Source organism: Columba livia, chromosome Z, assembly GCF_036013475.1.
Source record: "Columba livia isolate bColLiv1 breed racing homer chromosome Z, bColLiv1.pat.W.v2, whole genome shotgun sequence".
Lineage (NCBI taxonomy): Eukaryota > Metazoa > Chordata > Aves > Columbiformes > Columbidae > Columba > Columba livia.
In genome coordinates, this window is record NC_088642.1 from 27,178,718 (window position 1) to 27,197,346 (window position 18,629).

Consider the following 18,629-nt stretch of genomic DNA (forward strand, 5'->3'; position numbering starts at 1 on the left):
TCAAAGAAGTGGGGCTGTCCATTCAGTAATTAGAAATACGATAGACAACATTTAAAAACCGTGTTTTATTCAAATAATTAAAATAGTTGAAACATGAAGTTACAGATTGCTTTTATGTTAATCCATTTTTAGCTACAGAACCTTTCTACAAAAATTGTGACATGACTACCTTCAAAATCCTGTAAAACTAAATTCAAGTCTCAGTCAGGTGGTCTTTTGCAGGCTATAACAACATTAGTATTATATTTGACTTGAGAATGTGAACAAAAAAGACTCGGTATAAGACGTTTTTGTTTAGAGACCAAAGATGTAATATTTCTCTGCATCCTTTCACAATTACATTATGACTACAAATTCATAGGAAAATTAAGTTATCGCTTTGGTATTTGAATTAGCCAATGCTTTGTGTCAAGTGTGGAGAAAGTGCCTGGTGTTCAAGAGAATGGCTCACCAAGATCTGACTTAAGCCTTTGCAGCAGTATATGAGAACAAGTATTACTATAAGGACTAGGAAACTTGTGTGGATTGCAAAGCCATAGGCAGGGTGGGAATAGATGGGAAGGGCAGAGTTAAGAGGAGACTTAGGTTTGATCTTGCTTTGGCTGGGCGTTTCTGAGGCAAAGTAGAAAAATAACCAGAGTAGCTCAGGCAGTATTACTTTCTCAAGATATGTCACTTCCACATGCATCTTGACTGCTTCCTTGCCAACAGCAGTGGGCAATGGCTTTTCAGGATGGTGGTGAAATTGTAACGTGGACACAGTCAGTTTGCTTCTCGTGGTGGTTACTATTTTGCCCATTCATACAGATCTCTGTGACTCACTAATTTCTGCCTTCAGTTCAATGATGGGGCGGAGGGCAAGAATGTTTAGCCTAGAACTGCTTTCAGTAAATAACTTTCAAAGTATTTACAACTATCATAAATGGCTGAAAAAGTGAGATGCAGTTAGAAGTGTCTTACTTTTATTTTTTTTCCTTTTCTTTTTTTCTTTTACTTCCTTGAATGAGAACGTGGCCAAGGTGTCCCTGAAATTTCAAAATGTTTTGATTCTTTTCTCGTGCAGCTCTGGCACTTGGGTATTTTTGATTTTACATGTTTTGCATCCCAGTAGGGTGGATGTATGTGCAGCTCAAAAATGCGATGTGCCAGTTTTTAACTGCTTCTTGAAATTACAGTTCTGAATGCTTAAGGGTGTCCTCTGTGTGTGGATGATTTTTAGAAAATGTTGCTGTCTCATGTTTTAGTAGTGGTGGGGGAGGCCACTTTTCTTAGGATATCACTGGGTCTTCAACTATTTCATGGTTAAAAACAACTTTGTCACTTGATGTAAAATTTTGTATGTTTTCCATTGAACTGCTTTCATTGGGACCGCACGGTTGAATGCCTAAAGGTCAATTTGCAGACCGGCCAGTGAAAATACAAATCCTTTTTCCACTTAACTACACAGTTCTATGCCAAAATGTTAATTTATATAGACTCACTGTAATTATACAGTGATGTGGTCATACATAATACAAAAGAGAAATGCTTTTCAAAACAACTACTATAAGGTAACAAAGTAATGCGTGAGGAGGTAATGCGTGGTTCTGCAGTGTCCTGTCTCATCCTGCCAACAGGGACAGCACAAATGGCTCCCTTTGGGAAGTGGTAGCATCTGGGATCAGCCAGTCCCTGGAGCAGCCACCCCTGCATCACCAATCAAAACATCACTGGTAGAGAGGAGTGGGCAGTGAAAGCAGTCAGTCGTGCTTTTGGAGGCACTTTCTTCCTCCATGTTTCAGGACTAGTAGCTTCATTTTCCTCCCTGCTTCAGAACACAGGAGTTTGTCCTTTTAGAGCGTTCATGCGCAAACCGGATAAAAATGTCTGTAAGTGGGGACATGAAAATACATTTTTGGCATCATTTCTATTATACTTGAAAGGTTTCCTCTCTTCTGTGGCAAATCACTTTTGGTAAATAACATCACATGTTTTTGTAAGATGTTTTTTCAGATGCTTTCACTAAGTGCCCTCTGCATCCTGGAATCTCCTAAGTGCTACAACCCAGTCAACACAAAAAACATTTAAGACTATGAGAGGTTTAGTTTAAGCATGTAAATAGTCCAGGGGCAGTCAGAAGGATGACTCAGTTTTTAAAATTTAAGCACTTGCTTAACTATTTTGTTAGATACAGTGCAACTTTTCATCACTTTGAAAGACTGAGAAGCCGTATTTCAGTAAGTCAAAACCTCAGTGTATTTATCTGTCAGCACAGGCAACTGTTAGATAAAGTCCAGAACAGAGGTCCAAATACATTTTAAAAAATATGGGTCTAGTCCTGCCCTTTCTTTCATAATCAGTAAAGAAAAAAAAAAATAAAAAGAAATAATTCTGGTATGTCAAGGAGAGTGTTGGTTACAGTTTGGGTCTGTTTCTGTTTATGTGTTACCTAGTAGTAAACTCAACTGAAGTTTCCAAAACATTGCTATGCATGCTGATGTATTACAATGCTTCTGAATATTTGAGGGAATTCAGAATGTCAAAGCAGTTCACAGTGCAGCCTTATACTGAGGTCATGGATGATGGGGAGATGGCAACATCATTCAAAAAATGAAGACAGAATTAACAGGCTGCCTGGCTGAATCTGATGGTTAGCTAAGGAGGGTGATGGCAAACACGTGCTCTGAAAGTTGCTGTGGGTGTTGAGCTTGTGTGTTCAAATGGCTGCTGTGAGGGAAAGAGGTGTGCAAAAATGTGAGAGGGACAAGTCATGACAGTAGGAATGAGTTGAGGCGAGTGGGCATCAGCCCACCAGCAGCTTGGCCTGAGCCACAGGGCTTGTCCCTGGGGGACTTTGATTTCAGCCACACTGCTCATTTATAGACTGGGATCAGCAGTAGTAGGAAAAAACCCGCCAACATGATGACAACAAAACAAAGACAGAAACAAAAAACTAAAGGAAAAAAACAAAACAACCCCCAAAACAAAAAAAGACTAACTCCAAACACATACACAAAACCACAACCAAACACACAAATGCAAAAACATAGAAAAACAACCCCAAAACAACCAGACAAAGGAGACTCCAAAAACCATCGTAAGTTGTGAACGGTGACAGATAATTACCACAAGTAATCATGGTGCAGGTGCAGGTTGAGGGTGTGAAACTGACTTTTGAGCTCACTGTACAAACTTTTTGCTTGCTTGTTATAGTCAAATATGACTCGAAGAAATTTAGAATAACTTTTATTAAAGATAAATGAGCAAAACAGCGCTGGGCAGCTGGGGAGTCACTGCTCCACCCAAAGGCAGTTACAGAACTGTTTATATACAGTCTGTAAGTACACGCCCCCCGATCTTCTTCCTGATTGGTTACATGGGTTGCTATGCTGTCAATCAGTCTTCCCCGCACAGCGAAGCACAGCCCCCTCCCCATAAGCACACAACATCTTTCCCACCAAAACTTGCAAAGCAGGGTGTGCAATGGCTTTCCCACCGAAACTTGCAAAGCAGAGCATGCAACGTCCTTCCCGCCAAAACCCGCAAAAACAGAATGTGACAAACTATGGCGGCTTAACATTTACACAACTCAGTGAATCGTCACCTATCAACATATTCCTGTTTTGATTAGCAAACTTACTTTAGTTATACAATCTATAACAATCCCACCTTTTTCTTTTTACCCTTTAATTTGCTGATCAAACTGGGTTACAGCTTCTCGTGCTGCATTTAAGATAGGATCATTTTCATCTTTTTACAAATACTGTTGTCTTGTTACCATGAGTTGGACTGTATCAATTCTATTTTTAACAAAGGATAAGAGCTTATTGAGAATACATGGTCTAAATGTTAAAACTACCATTAACATTATTGAAGGCCCTAATAGAGTGGAAATCAAGGTGACTATGAAATAATAGAATTTTCAATACTCAGAGATGCAGGGAGAACCATTAACAAAACCTCTAGGCTGGACTTCCGGAGGGCAGATTTTTGCCTATTCAGAAGTCTAGTTCAGAGCACACCCTGGGAAACAATGCTTAAAAACAAGGGGGCCCAGGAGGGTTGGACATGCTTCAAGCAGGTGGTTTTGAGTGCACAGGAACAGGCTATACCAGTGTGCCGAAAGGCTAGCCGGCGGGGAAGACAACCGGCTTGGCTAAACAGGGAGATTCTGAATGAAATCAGAAATAAAAAGAGACTTTACCAACTGTGGAAAAAAGGGCTGGCTACTTATGAAGAATTTATGGAAATAGCTAGATCATGCAGAAAAAAAATCAGGGAAAAAAAAGTGCAATTTGAAGTTAATTTGGCCAATTCTGTCAGGGATAATTAAAAGTCCTCTTCAAATATGTTAATAACAAAAGGAGGGGCAAGGAAAACCTCCATTCTCTGTTGGACTCTTGTTGGACTCTGAGGGAAATATAGTTAACAAAGATGAGGAGAAAGCTGAGGTACTTAATACCTACTTTGCCTCAGTTTTTACCAGTAAGACAGGTGGCCCCCAGGACAACTCGTCTCTGGAGGTGGTTGACAGAGATAGGAAGCCAAATAGGCCCCTTGTATTCCAGGAGGAAATAGCTGGTGATTTAATGAGCCATCTGGATCCTCACAAGTCTATGGGACCAGATGAGATCCATCCTAGGGTGATGAGGGAGCTAGCAGAAGAACTTGCCAAGCCGCTCTCCATCATCTTCCAACAGTCCTGGCTCACTGGGGAGGTCCCATATGATTGGAAATTGGCCAATGTTACCCCAGTTCACAAAAAGGGCTGCAGAGCTGACCCTGGCAACTACAGGCCTGTCAGCCTGACCTCAGTGCCTGACAGGGTTATGGAACAGATCATCCTGAATGGAATCACACAGCACCTTCAGGATGGACAAGGGATCAGACCCAGCCAGCATGGGTTTAGGAGGGGCAGGTCCTGTCTGACCAACCTGATCTCCTTTTATGATCAGGTGACTCACCTGGTGGATGAGGGGAAAGCTGTGGATGTGGTCTATCTGGACTTCAGCAAGGCCTTTGACACTGTCTCCCATAATATACTCCTGCAAAAGCTGGTAGCCCATGGCTTGGACAAGTGTACTCTACGCTGGGTTAAGAACTGGCTGGAGGGCCGGGCCCAGAGAGTGCTGGTGAATGGGGCTGCATCCAGCTGGCAGCCAGTCACTAGTGGTGTTCCCCAGGGGTCAGTGTTGGGTCCAGTCCTGTTTAACATCTTTATTGATGATTTAGATGAGGGGATTGAGACCATCATCAGCAAATTTGATGATGACACCAAGTTGGGAGGGAGTGTCGACCTGCTGGAAGGCAGGAGGGCTCTGCAGAGGGATCTGGATAGACTGGAAAAATGGGCTGATTCCAATGGGATGAAGTTCAATAAGGCCAAGTGCCAGGTGCTGCACTTTGGTCACAACAACCCCCTGCAGCGCTACAGGCTGGGCGCAGAGTGGCTGGAGAGCAGTCAGACAGAAAGGGACCTGGGGGTACTAATTGACAGGAAGCTCAACACGAGTCATCAGTGTGCCCAGGTGGCCAAGAAGGCCAACAGTATCCTGTCCTGTATCAAAAACAGTGTGGTCAGCAGGACAAGGGAAGTGATCCTTCCCCTGTACTCTGCATTGGTGAGGCCACACCTGGAGTATTGTGTTCAGTTCTGGGCCCCTCAGTTCAGGAAAGACATTGAAGTGCTGGAGCAGGTCCGGAGAAGAGCAACACGACTGGTGAAGGGACTTGAACAGAAGACCTATGGGGAGAGGCTGAGGGAGCTGGGGTTGTTTAGTCTAGAGAAGAGGAGGCTTAGAGGTGACCTCATCACTCTCTATAACTACCTGAAGGGAAGTTATAGCCAGGTGGGGATTGGTCTCTTCTCCCAGGCAGTTAGCAATAGGACAAGGGGGCATGGGCTTAAACTCTGCCAGGGGAAATTTAGGCTGGATATTAGAAAGAGTGGTCAGGCATTGGAATGGCCTGCCCAGGGAGGTAGTGGACTCGCCGTCCCTGGAGGTTTTTAAACTGAGATTGGACGTGGCACTTAGTGCCATGATCTAGTAAACAGACTAGAGTTGGACCAAGGGTTGGACTCGATGATCTCTGAGGTCTTTTCCAACCCCGTTGATTCTGTGATACTGTGAAATCAAGGTTGTTAGCCAGGGTGATTGATTAAACCAGGATTTGAACCATCCTTGTTGAGCTTCTCTCTCTCTTGCTTCCTTTGCGCCAATCCTTCTCTTACTTTGGCTAAGGAGTCTCGTACGACTCCTGTGTGGTCAGCATAAAAACAGCATTCTTCTCCTAGGGCTGCACGTACCCCTCCTTGTTGTAGAAATAATAAATCTAACCCTCTTCAATTTTGTCAGATTACTCCCAAGCCTATTAATGTGGCTATAGTAACAGCTGTTATAGGTTCTCTCTTCTGGATCTTATGATTTTCAGTACTCCAATGCATATACATACTTTCCTCAGAATGATAAAGTATTTGTGGGACCACTAAAGCTTGAACACAAAATTCAGTATTGCTATTAACCACTCTCAGTGATACACATGGGGTTAATCCTGTTCTGGAACATATCCACCACCCACCTGTTTCTGGTATTACCCATTTATGTGAAGCTATCATTGTTGTGTTTATTTTGTAACTACAAAGTTTTTCTTTTATAGGTGGCACTTTTCCTAGGCATGTCCCCTGCCCCCTTACGTGTTGAAGAGTGATTCCTACCTTCTTTTGTTCTCACCTACAGTAGTTTCTTGAATCAGATATGTTGTCTGTACCATTCAGGGCTATTCCTTCATAAAATGGAGGTTTAGCATCATAACACAAACAGCAGGACTTTGTCATGTTGAGGTCAGTATTATCCAAGGTGGTGTATGCTGCCTGCATTAGTTTGAACAGAGGAGACTTTTCCTCATCTATGTTAGGATTCTTAGTCGGGGCTAAGGTTTCCTTAAGGAGAGGAACAACTGTACTATTCTCCTTGCTTTTCTTATTTTTATCTTTTCTTGTGATTATATTTGGCCCCACAGCTTGTGGCTGTGTGATAATTACTTGTTTACTGATTTGTATTAATCCCCCTCTGTTCGTTTCGGGTTCCTCAAGCCTAACTCCCCAAGCTTTTCCCAATAGCCATCCTTGACCTTCTGGTTGTAGAACTGTGAGTGTTAAATGTTTACAGTTAGTAGGCCCTATCAACTTGCCTCTAAATAAATTAACTACTAGGGGTTACATCTCATGGGTTCCCAGGTTATGGTTAAAAACTTATCCTTCATAGGAGGTGCCCAGTCAGAGGCAATAGTTTCACAACCCCAACAGGCACAATAATACTGATTAGGATAGTTACAATAACTCTTCCTGGGATTAGAAGCAGGACAAAAATAATAAGGTCTTTGGCTTGTATGGTCGCTACAGGGTTCTATAAGTACTAGTTGACACTCAACAACTTGATCTTCCCATCATCGAAAGATCCATTCCTAAGGTTGATGTGGATTATTAAAATTACTTCCACATACCGCATCTAATCTTATAAAAAGAATTAAGCCAATTTTTAACATTTGTTTAACAGCCCAGTATTGCTGTCGAGCTACAGGATAGTCTTTATTATGGCCAGGTTTCACACTTTGGAAGCTCTTGGAAAACGGATGTATAGTCTCACTGAGCATCTGTAGTAAACTCAACATTGAATTCCACCTGATTAAAATGCCCCACTGTTTTACCCTTCTGCCTCCTTCACCTACTGGGTCGCTTCCAGCAGTGAGGTAGTCCATCTTCTTGGCAGCAAGGATATTCTTCAGGAGCCCCAGGTAGGAACTTTTGTTTGTCTTTTGTACAGATTGCCACGCTTTAGCTTTTATCGGGGACAGATTACAAGGAAACTTGACTACTCTCTGACACACTATTCAGAGTGGTTGATCATGACTTTGTAGTTCTCCTCTGACTCCTTTCTCAAAGAGCTCCAAAAACCCTTTGAATCCCAATAGTCTTGGCCCTCAAAGTCTATTTTAAGATGTCCTAGCTTGCCAGCAATACAGCCAGTAGCTCGGGTTATTTTAAGTTCCTCTCGCATACATTCAGGACAAAAGTCTCGGGGAATGTTATTGTAACTGCAATGGTAATACCACTTTCCTTTAAAATATATATATATGACGATAACAGGCAAAAGGAAAACAATTACAATCACACATACAGCACTTTATCTTGGTATGTTGCATATGTCTGCTTGATACTCCCCATTCTAAAGTCTTCTTACAATTCTCTCAGGGTGATTTGTCCACTGGATTGTTTCTCTTTATTTTCACTTGAGGGTCTTCTGGTTCAGATGTGACAGTCCATCTCGCGGAATTTGATTCTACTGGTCCTTTGACCCGAGATGCATGAGTCCAGCCTCGCTCTGCTGTGTGAATCGCAGTACCTGTAATGAGAAGAACAACAAAAAGGCCCTTCCCAATGAGGGACCAGTGAGCTCTCTCCAAGTTTTTATTAATACTTGATCCTCTGGCTGGAAGTCACATCCCTCAGCCTCTATCTTGTGTAATTTCCTACAGATGTTAATAAGCAGCATATTAAGCATCGATCTCTTACATTAAATTTAGATCTGAATCAATGTATCCCCGAAACAACACTAAACTGAAATACAGCTAATCCTAGAACTTTATACTCAAATCACTCTCCCCCACTAATTTACAGATGCATCTTAAAGGGGAGAGCAAGGTGATAATTTTTGTCTCAGAACCGATTCCCATTTTGTAATTATGTCTCTAACAAAATACTTTTGGTACCAAATATATACAAACTAAACTACTGAACTCAGACACACAGACCACATACCAAGTCCAAACATACAAACAGATCACAATTACATTAATTCAAGACAATACCTCAATTTTAGTATTGTGCCTTTAAGTCACTTACTGCTCAGCTGGGTGGAGGCACCTGTGGGTCTCCCTGACAAAACAGGTCAGTGTGCGCTGGAGCCTCATCAGCACCTGCCCCCCCTCACTGCTCCAGCAAGCTGGACTGGGCAAGGCTTTTACACACAAAATTTTACTATCCCATACAACAGGTAAAGACTTACAAAACTGCAACACATTCAAACAGATACTCACAGAAAAAGATTATTTACAGCTTTAAGTTGTTCTTGTTGCGGAGGACCCATTCCTAGTTTAGTTTTTGTTTTAGTAAGGGTTTTAAGTTTCGTCGGGTCCCAGCAAGTAGAGCCTCTGACCCCCTTAATCTTCTTTAAATACTTTTTCATCATACAAACGTTTCCTACAATGCCTCTGTAAACGTCCCTTCTTTTTACAGTAGAAGCACTCTATTTCTTTTGGAAAGGCCCGTTCTCATTTCTCTAGTGTACCCTGTCCTCTGTTCCCTTGGGAAGCCCTACGTCTTTGATCCCTGGTTCCTTTTAGTCCTTCTCTTACAGCAGCAACTAATATTCAGGCTTGTCTTTTCTGAGTCTCCTCTCCATACATATACTTTTTGTGCTTCCCTCAATAACTCATCTAGACCCCTTTCTTGCCAATCTTTGATCTTTTCTAATTTCTTTCTAATATCCGTCCAAGACTTTGCTACGAACTGTGTTTAAGGAGTGCTTGTCCCACCTGACATTCGGTGTCTAACCCTGAATATACTTGTAAGCTCTTTCTCAATCTCTCCAGCCACTCAGTAGGTGTCTCATCCTTTTTCTGATGTTCATTATAGGCTTTATTTATATTTTGTCCTCTAGGGACGGATTCCCTAATACCTTGAATTATCATACCTCGTAAATCGGACATATGATTTATGTGTTCTTGATTCTGATTGTCCCAATTAGACCACTGGAGCAGCCATTTTATGTCCACGCCCAGACCATGCTGATGTCTCTGGTCACAATTCCTCATTCCCGCTCTCCTAATCATATCCCTTTCCTCCATAGTAAATAAAATTCTTAAAATTGCTTGCATTTCATCCCAAGTATATATGTTTGGGCCCAGGAATTAATCAAATTTCTCAGAAACCCCTAAAGGATCCTCTAGTAGATTCCCCACTTCCTTTTTAAATTCTCTTACATCTCCTGAGTTCGGGGAGACTGATACAAACCCTACCCCTGGCTGCGGCTCTCCCACAGCAATTTCCCTTCAGGGATAGAACACATTCTCTGGTCTTTCTCTAGTTTGGCCCCTGGTTGCTCTCTTATTTTCACTTGCCAATGGAGTGAATGGGGGGCGCTCAAGGCTAGGGTATATTGCTTCAGGAACTGAAGGGGTAGGAGGATCAAAATTTGAAGGGGGAATAGGGGCAGATGCAGCCAGAGGTGGGATATAAGGCGGGGGTGATAATTGTGAATTGTCTATCTCCCAGCCATTTTTCTTCTGTTCTTTTTCTCTTTTAATGTAAATAGATGAATTCTGGTGTCTGATCTAATCCATAAACTAGCATATTCTCTTTCTTCCAAGCTAAATGGTTCTTTACTATTCACATAGATATTTAAAGCTTGGCAAATCCAATCCTCAAATGATCCAAATACTGGCCAATAAAAATGGTCCCTCCTGATCTGTTTTCCGCCCCAAACCTCAATACAGTAGTGGACCATCTTTTGTCTCGATTTCCCTTTTCTAGATGGGTAATTGTCCCAGAATTTTATCATGATACCTAAGGGACCATCTGGTGGAATCTCAGGTAATTTAACACTTGTCTCCCTTATGGGGTCGGAAGATTTACTCTTCTTTTGCCCCATTCTCCTAGGGTTCTGGGTCCTTAACCTTATTTAACTCGTCCCTGACTGTTCTTATAAGGGTGTTTTGTAAGAGGTTTGGATATATTACCCACCCACAAAGCCTATAGGAATCGCTTCGGTCCTTCACCGGCCACGTCCCTCGCGGGAGACTGGAACCGCGGTTAGAAGACCTCCGCACTCGCTTCAGAACTAGGTTCCACCTCAGTCACACTCTCACTTTCACACAGGCAACCAACTCCCACCCAATCGAGCAGGATCGCCTATGGGGACTCCTGCCCCATCTTCCGAAAGTGCCTTTTCGCACTTCGGGTCCCTTCCCCGATCGGACGGATTCACTTACCTCACTCCTTCGTTTGGCTCTTTGCATGTGAAAATGACGGGTTCTCAGTTCCTGACCAAACGGATTCACTTACACTCTGCTGAGTCTTCATCCAGGTCTTCATGCACAAAGATTACGGGGAACTGCAGTTTTATTCTTTTGCTCACTTATCTTTGGTTTGGATATCCAGGGTCTATGACACAGGACCCCAGCCCCAGGGCCATCCATTGATGGGGCACCGCCCTGGAGACAGGATCCCGCAGCACAGAGGTCTGGATCTGAGTCACGGCACCAAACTGTTATAGTCAAATATGACTCAAAGAAATTTAGAATAACTTTTATTAAAGATAAATGAGCAAAACAATGCTGGGCGGCTGGGGAGTCACTGCTCCACCCAAAGGCACGCAAATTGGTTACAGAAAAAAAAAGTGTTTATATACAGTCTGTAAGTACACAGCCCCTGATCTTCTTTCTGATTGGTTACATGGGTTGCTATGCTGTCAATCAGATTTCCCCGCACAGCGAAGCACATTCCCCTCCCCATAAGCACACAACATCTTTCCCACCAAAACTTGCAAAGCAGGGTGTGCAACGGCTTTCCCACCGAAACTTGCAAAAACAGAATGTGACAAACTATGGCGGCTTAACATTTACACAACTCAGTGAATCGTCAACTATCAACATATTCCTGGTTTGATTAGCAAATTTACTTTAGTTATACAATCTATAACATGCTGGCTATGCCTGTGGGGGCTGTTTGTGGTTTCTTGTAATACCTAAATGAAACAAAAGGGGGATTTCCTGAATCTTGCCATTAATGAATAGGCACAAGGCAGTGAAAACGCTGACCAGGCTTTGTGCTTTTGCATGTAGACTGTCATATGGGAAAGCCAGGGGCTGGGGGAACTGGAAGAAGGTGAACATCCTCCAAATAACACCCCAGCACAAAGTTAATGTTTTTAGTTGCTCTGGTCTGAGACTCAAGCACTCTGCCCACAGGTGTGAGGGGCATTGAGGAAGGGGACATAGATGGGGCAGAGCCTGACTGACATCCAGACTGATCAATAAGAGTCCCACTAGCATCATGCTAATTATTTAAGGAGACTTGGGAGCAAAGTGATCTTCTGGTTCTGCTCTTCTGTTTTCTTGCTTGCTTGCTCTTTTTTCATCAGAGCCCAGGAAGTCTTTGGTGCAGGATGTTTAGTCCGGCTTTTGGTGTTTTGCAGGGGCCTCTGAGCTTTTCTGCCTTTTTCCTCTCTTTTCTCTCTTCGGGATCGGCTGTTTGGACCAGATGTGGCTTGCTGGGACTGGCTGCTCAGTTGTGGACAGAGTTCACGAGGAATTGCCTTGAGTATATTTTATTTCTATTTTATATGTATATTTACTACTAGTGTATTAGTATTTTGCTATTTTACTAAACTGTGTTTATCTCAATCCAAGTTTCCCCCCTCCCTTTTGATTCTCTCCCCTATTAGGGGCGGTGGAGGAAGGAGTGAGCGAGCGGCTATTGTGGTTGTACCGCTAGCTCGTGTAAAAACATGACAGATACTAAAATGTATCTGTTCTTGCAGAGTGCTTAGAAAATACAGTTTGTGCTTAGTAAGAGGTACATTACTGGGGACTTCAGATTTCCGTTTACTAATTTCACAGAATGCATCTTAATTGCAGTATTATTTCTCTTTTATTCCTTTTTATGTTGTTGATAGCTGCAGCTTTCTTCAAAGTCATTAACTGGAGTACATTTGTTAGTTTTAAAAGGGATCATAACTTCAGTTGTTTCTCTTGTGCTGATGCATGAGGTACATTAGTGTGAGCACTCCTCAGTGATGGCTGTTACCTAATATGCTTGTTTTGCTGGGCGTATTTACGCAATTTAAAATTTATATCAATTGTTGAATTGACTCATCTGCCTCAAAATGCTGTTGTGTACACCACTGCAGAGCCGACTCCTTAATGCCTTTCCAGAGTACCGAGCGATTTGTGCCAATGCTCCCTAAAAACCCGCAGCTGTGGGAGCTGCAGGCTGTCCCTCCTCAGCGGACAGCAGGGTTGGGTCAGCATCCCCCCCGCCCGCGGCCCTGGCTCCTCCTGGCCGCCCGTGGGCGAGGGGCGGGCGGAAGGCAGCGGTAAGGAGGGGTCGAGGTGGGGGAGGCATCTTGGAAGCCTAGTTCTTCGGTCCCGTGTGGGTCTCCGAGGTGGTGGCTCCGCGGGGCGGCTGCGGCCGGGCTCCGGGCTCACACCCCGCCACCGGCATCCGCTGTCCCCAGGCGGCATCTCCATCCCCCGGGCGGCAGGGCTCGGCGGCGGCTGGCGTAGGGAGGCTCTGACGCGGCTCCCCGAGAGCCCTGGCGCCGAGGACGGTGGTTTCGTGTCTTTCAGAATTACAGGAAAAAGTGTTGCTTGTGCCGAGTCTGGTAACTTCCCATTTTGTACATCCCTTCGCAGTCGTGGGGACGCAGAGGTCCTGGTTGAGTGAAACACCCGTTCTGCTGCGGAGGTGAGTGCGTCTTGTTGTTGTTATTACTATTATTGTTATTATTATTATTCAGAGGTCTCTCTGCTCTTTTTTTCTTAATATGGTGCATGGGAAAAGAATGAAATGCTTTCCCTAAGTGTTACTCCAGTGGATCTTTACCAGCTGTGATGAGTGCTTGCATTCACATCTCTCCAGATGTTTGTCCCAGATTTGAGGCAGCACATGCTTCTGTGTCTCTCCAGGCCAAGCAGCTCCTTTCAGTTTCTTTCTAGTCCATGAGACAGTAAAAATCAAAACTTCCCATTGAGCAGGTTGCATTTGTCTCTTTTTGGGAAGAATATGATACAGAAGCTAGGCAGTGGTGTTCTTTGTATGTGCAGTGGTAAGAGTTAGTTCTCAAAATGTTTGCAATATGTACAGTCATCAAAGGCAGTAAGAGCTCTTTCCTAACTGCTGGCTCATTAAGTTGTCTGTATTAACTCAGATTTTCTCGAAGTGGCGTATCAGATTTAAGTATTTTGGCTCCATGCTCTCTCTATGCTTGCACAGTTTCAGCCTCCTGGGAGAAAATAATCTGGTATTATGTTTGTGTGTACATACATCATGAGTATCACGCTTGTGCTTAAGCTGGAGTAGCTGCACTGAACTTCTTGTCTGTAATAGAACACTGTGACTATTGTCTCTTGAAGATGACTGTCTATAGTTGAAATCCAACTTCTAGCCTCTACGTGTGAATTAAGACACTGGGCACAAGAATGTTTTTGTGCTTGAAGAAAGCTTCATGTATTGAGCAAAAGAACAGAATGTTCAGTTCAGATTTTTCTGTCCGATAGAGGCTAATCAGTAATAAAATGGGTCTCAAAGAGAGAACATGGTAAAAAAAACTTTAGGTTTTTATCATAGAGGTTAGAGTATTGAATGTTAAAAATTTGTTTGTTTTTCTAGAATGATCACTTAAGTCTGGTAATTTTTTGCATTATTTGGTGCTTGTAGAGAACATTTTAAATTAAACTATGCGACACTTGGACGTCTCAAAACGTTGCTGGTTTTGGTAGGTGCCGTGGAGCCTGGTTTCACACAACTGTTCCATGTTTCAGCTAGTAGTTTTAGCTAAGATACAAAAATATTGCTAGTAAAGTTTACAGTATGAGTAGTAAACAATAGAAAAATAGGACATACAACCTTTACAAAAAGATCTGAATTAGTAGGGTGATCCGGTAATTGTCTTATGGAGGTCAACACCAAGATACATGTATTTGGGATCAAAGAATTCAGAGGATGTTCAACAGGACAAAAAAACTTTTGGAAAGTACTAACATAAAACTTGTTTAGATATCTGTGTGCTCTGTTGGGGAAAGGAAGGGGCTAATGACCTGCTTAGATGTACAGTAATAGGAGCAGCAGGTAAGTGTCTGGTAGTGATGCTGTGTTCCTATAACAAGATACATGAGGTGTTTAGCATCCAGCAGTGAAAGGTGGTAAGGAGTTGCTGAAAGTTAGCTGTGCAGAGGCTTCCCACTCATGTTACACATCCACTGTGTGAATGCATTGGAGACTGTAGCTCACTTCTGTAAATCCAGCTCCGACTATTCAGACATTGTGTCTGCACTTCAAGAGGGTGTGAAATACTGGAAAACCTTTAAAAGAGAATATTTAAAAATAACCAAAGAATATGGAAAACAAACCTTTAAAAGAGGACTTAATGTATAGTTTTTACGTTTCTGTAAGGTTGAGATGAATATGGAGAAAGATATTTGATAATAGGAGTGTAAGCAAGCTTCTTAATCACCATGAAAAAGAGAGGAGATGAAATGGTGTGTAGGTATTGTCTGTGTTCTAAATGAACTCCTAAAACCAATAGTGAGTAATGCAATAGTAGTATAAGCACAAAACTCACCTCCAGCTGAGTCTGTAGTGAGCGTGAGTTTGTTACGTTTTCTAAAACATACGATTAAATCTCTTATTCAGAATGGTGTTATTATGTGCACAGGTAAGCTATGGGATCACAGTAATATTTTCTGATAAGAAAATATGAAAGTGAGGTTTTGCACTCATCTTGTTCTCTTTCCTTCTTGGGCTTGTGGGAGGGTAGGTTTGCCTGCTTTGTCCTCTGCATTCCTATAACGCCTGCAGCAGGATGGGGATTATAAATATATCCTGCATTTTGGGGCTGTACCTGATTCCCTGAATAGTCCTGGAAAATTTTTATTTGCTTTCTTCTGAAATGCACTTTGCTAACATTATTTAAGTGGATGTGTATTTTACTCTGGAACATTTGGAATGGTCTTATTTTAAGAGGCAAGGCTAGACAAGACGAACTAATGCTCTGAAGTAGTACAGAAAATCTTCGCTTTGATCTGACAGGTGTGTATTCTGTACACACTTTAGGTTGAAACCACCCAGATGTGGCAACTGTAAGAGATGTGGATCTGGCCATCTTTTCTCAGTGAGAGTTCTACTTTTCTTTATATCTCAATGCATGGCTCCTGCCCCGACCGTCTGTTTTTCTCACTTAGTTCCTCACTGTGGCAGAGGCATCTTGTTCTCTACCTTTGTTTGACAGACTGTGCTCAGGGCAGGGGTACAAAGGCAACCATCCTAATAATGTCTTACTGAAAATGTCTGACAAAAAATTGACTCTTCTAATAGCCAATATAGACTTTGTAGTCCCTCAAACAGTGAGCCCAAGAAGAAGGTTCCAAGACCAGACCTGTACACAAAGGCTATTTAAGCTCTGGCTTGGCTGCTTTTCCTCTCTCTGTGAAAAAAGAACAAGGAATGACAGCACCACAGTTCTCTCTGGTGGTATCACCAACTTCGGTTCTAGAGACATTGATGGCCTGGCATTCCTTTTAGTGAGCATTGTCAAATCAGGTAGAATTATGTAGTTAAAATTAAGAAAGTGGCCAGCATGTAAAAAGAAAGAACTTAAATCTTGTTTTGTGTTTGTAGCTTTAATCTTTTTCCCTAAAAATTAAGTTTTTATTATGAGATGTATCAAACAAACATTTGTTTTGTGGGGTTTTTTACCTAGTCGGGCCTTTTGTACCCTAACACATATTTAGAGCCGTATTTAGATCTATTTAGAGGCTTATTTGGTATGATTATTCAGGGAATAATGAATTCTATTCTGTGGCATTCTATTCTGTGGCATTCTATTCTATATTGACTAGCTATGGATTAATTATTTTTCTGTTTTAGTACCAAGCTGCATTTAGGTAAAAATTGGAAATAAAATAAAATGCACAGCATTTTATAATAGAGTATATTAGTATTCCACATGGTGTTAATTATTGTTCTACAACAAAATAAAGGGCTTATCAAAACACATTTAGCATCTATAACTCTCGGCTTTACCAAACAAAATAAATGTTATCAGCAGCCTGAACTGACGTTTCCTGGTCACTATCTCCCTCAGGATTTTGGAACAAAAGTATCTTATCCTTTTGTGCCTTTTTGAAATATATATATATATTTTTTTTTTATTTAGAGACTGAGAGAGGAAAACAGCTTTCCTGCTTTTCTGTTTTCCAGTTGGTATGCAGCTTTTAACAAGTCATTGAACTTGATGAATGTAGTGTTTGTTTCTTTTTCTTCTTTCTTCTTTTTTTTTCTTCCTTATGCCTGCTATGGCATTTTCAGAACAAATTTCTGGGGTCAAAAGTTGGCACTGCAGCCTAAAGGACTCTTCTCCATGTTGCTCCTTCACATGTGTTCATAAGCTTAGTGGTTTCTGTTTTCTCAATAAATAGATATTGTTTGGATTTATTTGATTTAAGTGATTTTAGTAGATTATGATAGCATTATATTTTAAGGTTGGCTGTCATAACTTCAAATTTAAATAAGTTTATTTTTCAAAATGTGCGTAAGGCCTGTTTAAATCAAGTGATATGTAAAAGTTAAAATTTTAAATCATATTCTTCCTGGTCTGAGGTTCAGCTGACTATTCTTAGCTCAGTTAAGAACTGTGGGTTATGAAATGGGTGTACTCATGATCTTTCACTTCAATGTCTGTCATTTTTCCCATGAATGACCCTGTCAGTGCATGATTTACAGGGATTAGAGAGCTGGGAAAAGCTGCCTGTGCCTCACATTTACTGCTTCCTCCAGTAAGTTTACATGTCATTCTCTTCTCTGACTGATGCAGAGAAACCTCAGTTTTCCTATTCTGGTGCACACTGCTACTCACCTCTGATGGAATCATGACCATTCTTGGAAGCTGATGCTTCTGCACTCTGCTATCTAGGAAGGAGGCTGAAGTTCACCTGAAATGTCCTTTTTACGGATTTGAATCTCAGAGTTCTGAAAACTGATGGTTATGGCTTTCCCAATTGCATCTGTGCATGACATGGCAGTTGGGTGGTCCAGTGGGGCTGGGTGCAGGCTGGAGCTCCCGGCCTTCAGGGTTGGCTGGTATAGGGCAAGGTCTGTCTCTCCAAATGGTGGCTGGCATGGCACAGCTGTAGCAGTTGCTGGTAAAGACTAAATAAAAGACAGCAGTGGCTATGCAGCTTCTTTTCTCTTTCATAGCTGTTAGAAGAGTGTCAGTAGGAAAGGACGCCCTGTCAGGCTCCAGCAAAGATGCTGGAACTTCTTGAAGATCACTAGGCTTATGTTTTACACAGGCTAATTTCTAGACATATGATGTCTTTTACACATGGTGTAACAGCCACACTGCATGCAGAAGCATGTGTTTGTGTAGCTAAATACAATAATGGGGTTGGTTCTGAATGGAAGAAGCTTTCCTGTCCTGAAATGGGAGGAGAAGGGTGATTAAGAAATAGTCCTAAACAGATTATGAAGAAAAGTTACTTTGGGTGATTTTTTTTTTTCGTCTGACTTATTGAAATTTTTAAACCATAGCAGTTCCAAACAACTTTGATTTCAAAGTGAAAATGGAAAACCAGAAGTTTTGGTATTGAGAAAGCCTTGTTTCATCAACTATGCTACGCAATTATTATTATTATTATTATTTTTTTTTTTTTAATGAGACCTTCATTGAGATTGTCCCTTTCTGCAGAAATCTGGCTTTGGTGAATCAGTTTTTTAAGTAGTTGAGGAAAACAATTATGTTCATGCTGTCTATTTAGCCATCAGAATTTAGCTTTTACAAGTAACTTTAAATGGAGCACTTCTGAACTTACGA

At 41.9% G+C, this 18,629-nt stretch overlaps 1 protein-coding gene across 3 annotated transcripts in view; it reads left to right on the plus strand.

Moving 5' to 3' along the window:
* Positions 1 to 12,243: 12,243 nt before the first annotated feature.
* IL31RA (interleukin 31 receptor A) overlaps positions 12,244 to 18,629 on the plus strand; it is a 40,385-nt gene continuing 33,999 nt past the window's right edge. The window contains exons 1-2 of one of the 3 annotated variants that reach the window (XM_065045232.1): positions 12,244 to 12,358; positions 13,453 to 13,504. The gene's annotated coding sequence lies outside the window, so the exon portion shown is untranslated. Of the gene's footprint in view, positions 12,359 to 12,994; positions 13,134 to 13,386; positions 13,505 to 18,629 lie in introns of those variants that run through there. The other 2 variants (XM_021285459.2, XM_021285461.2) reach the window with 2 other exon arrangements.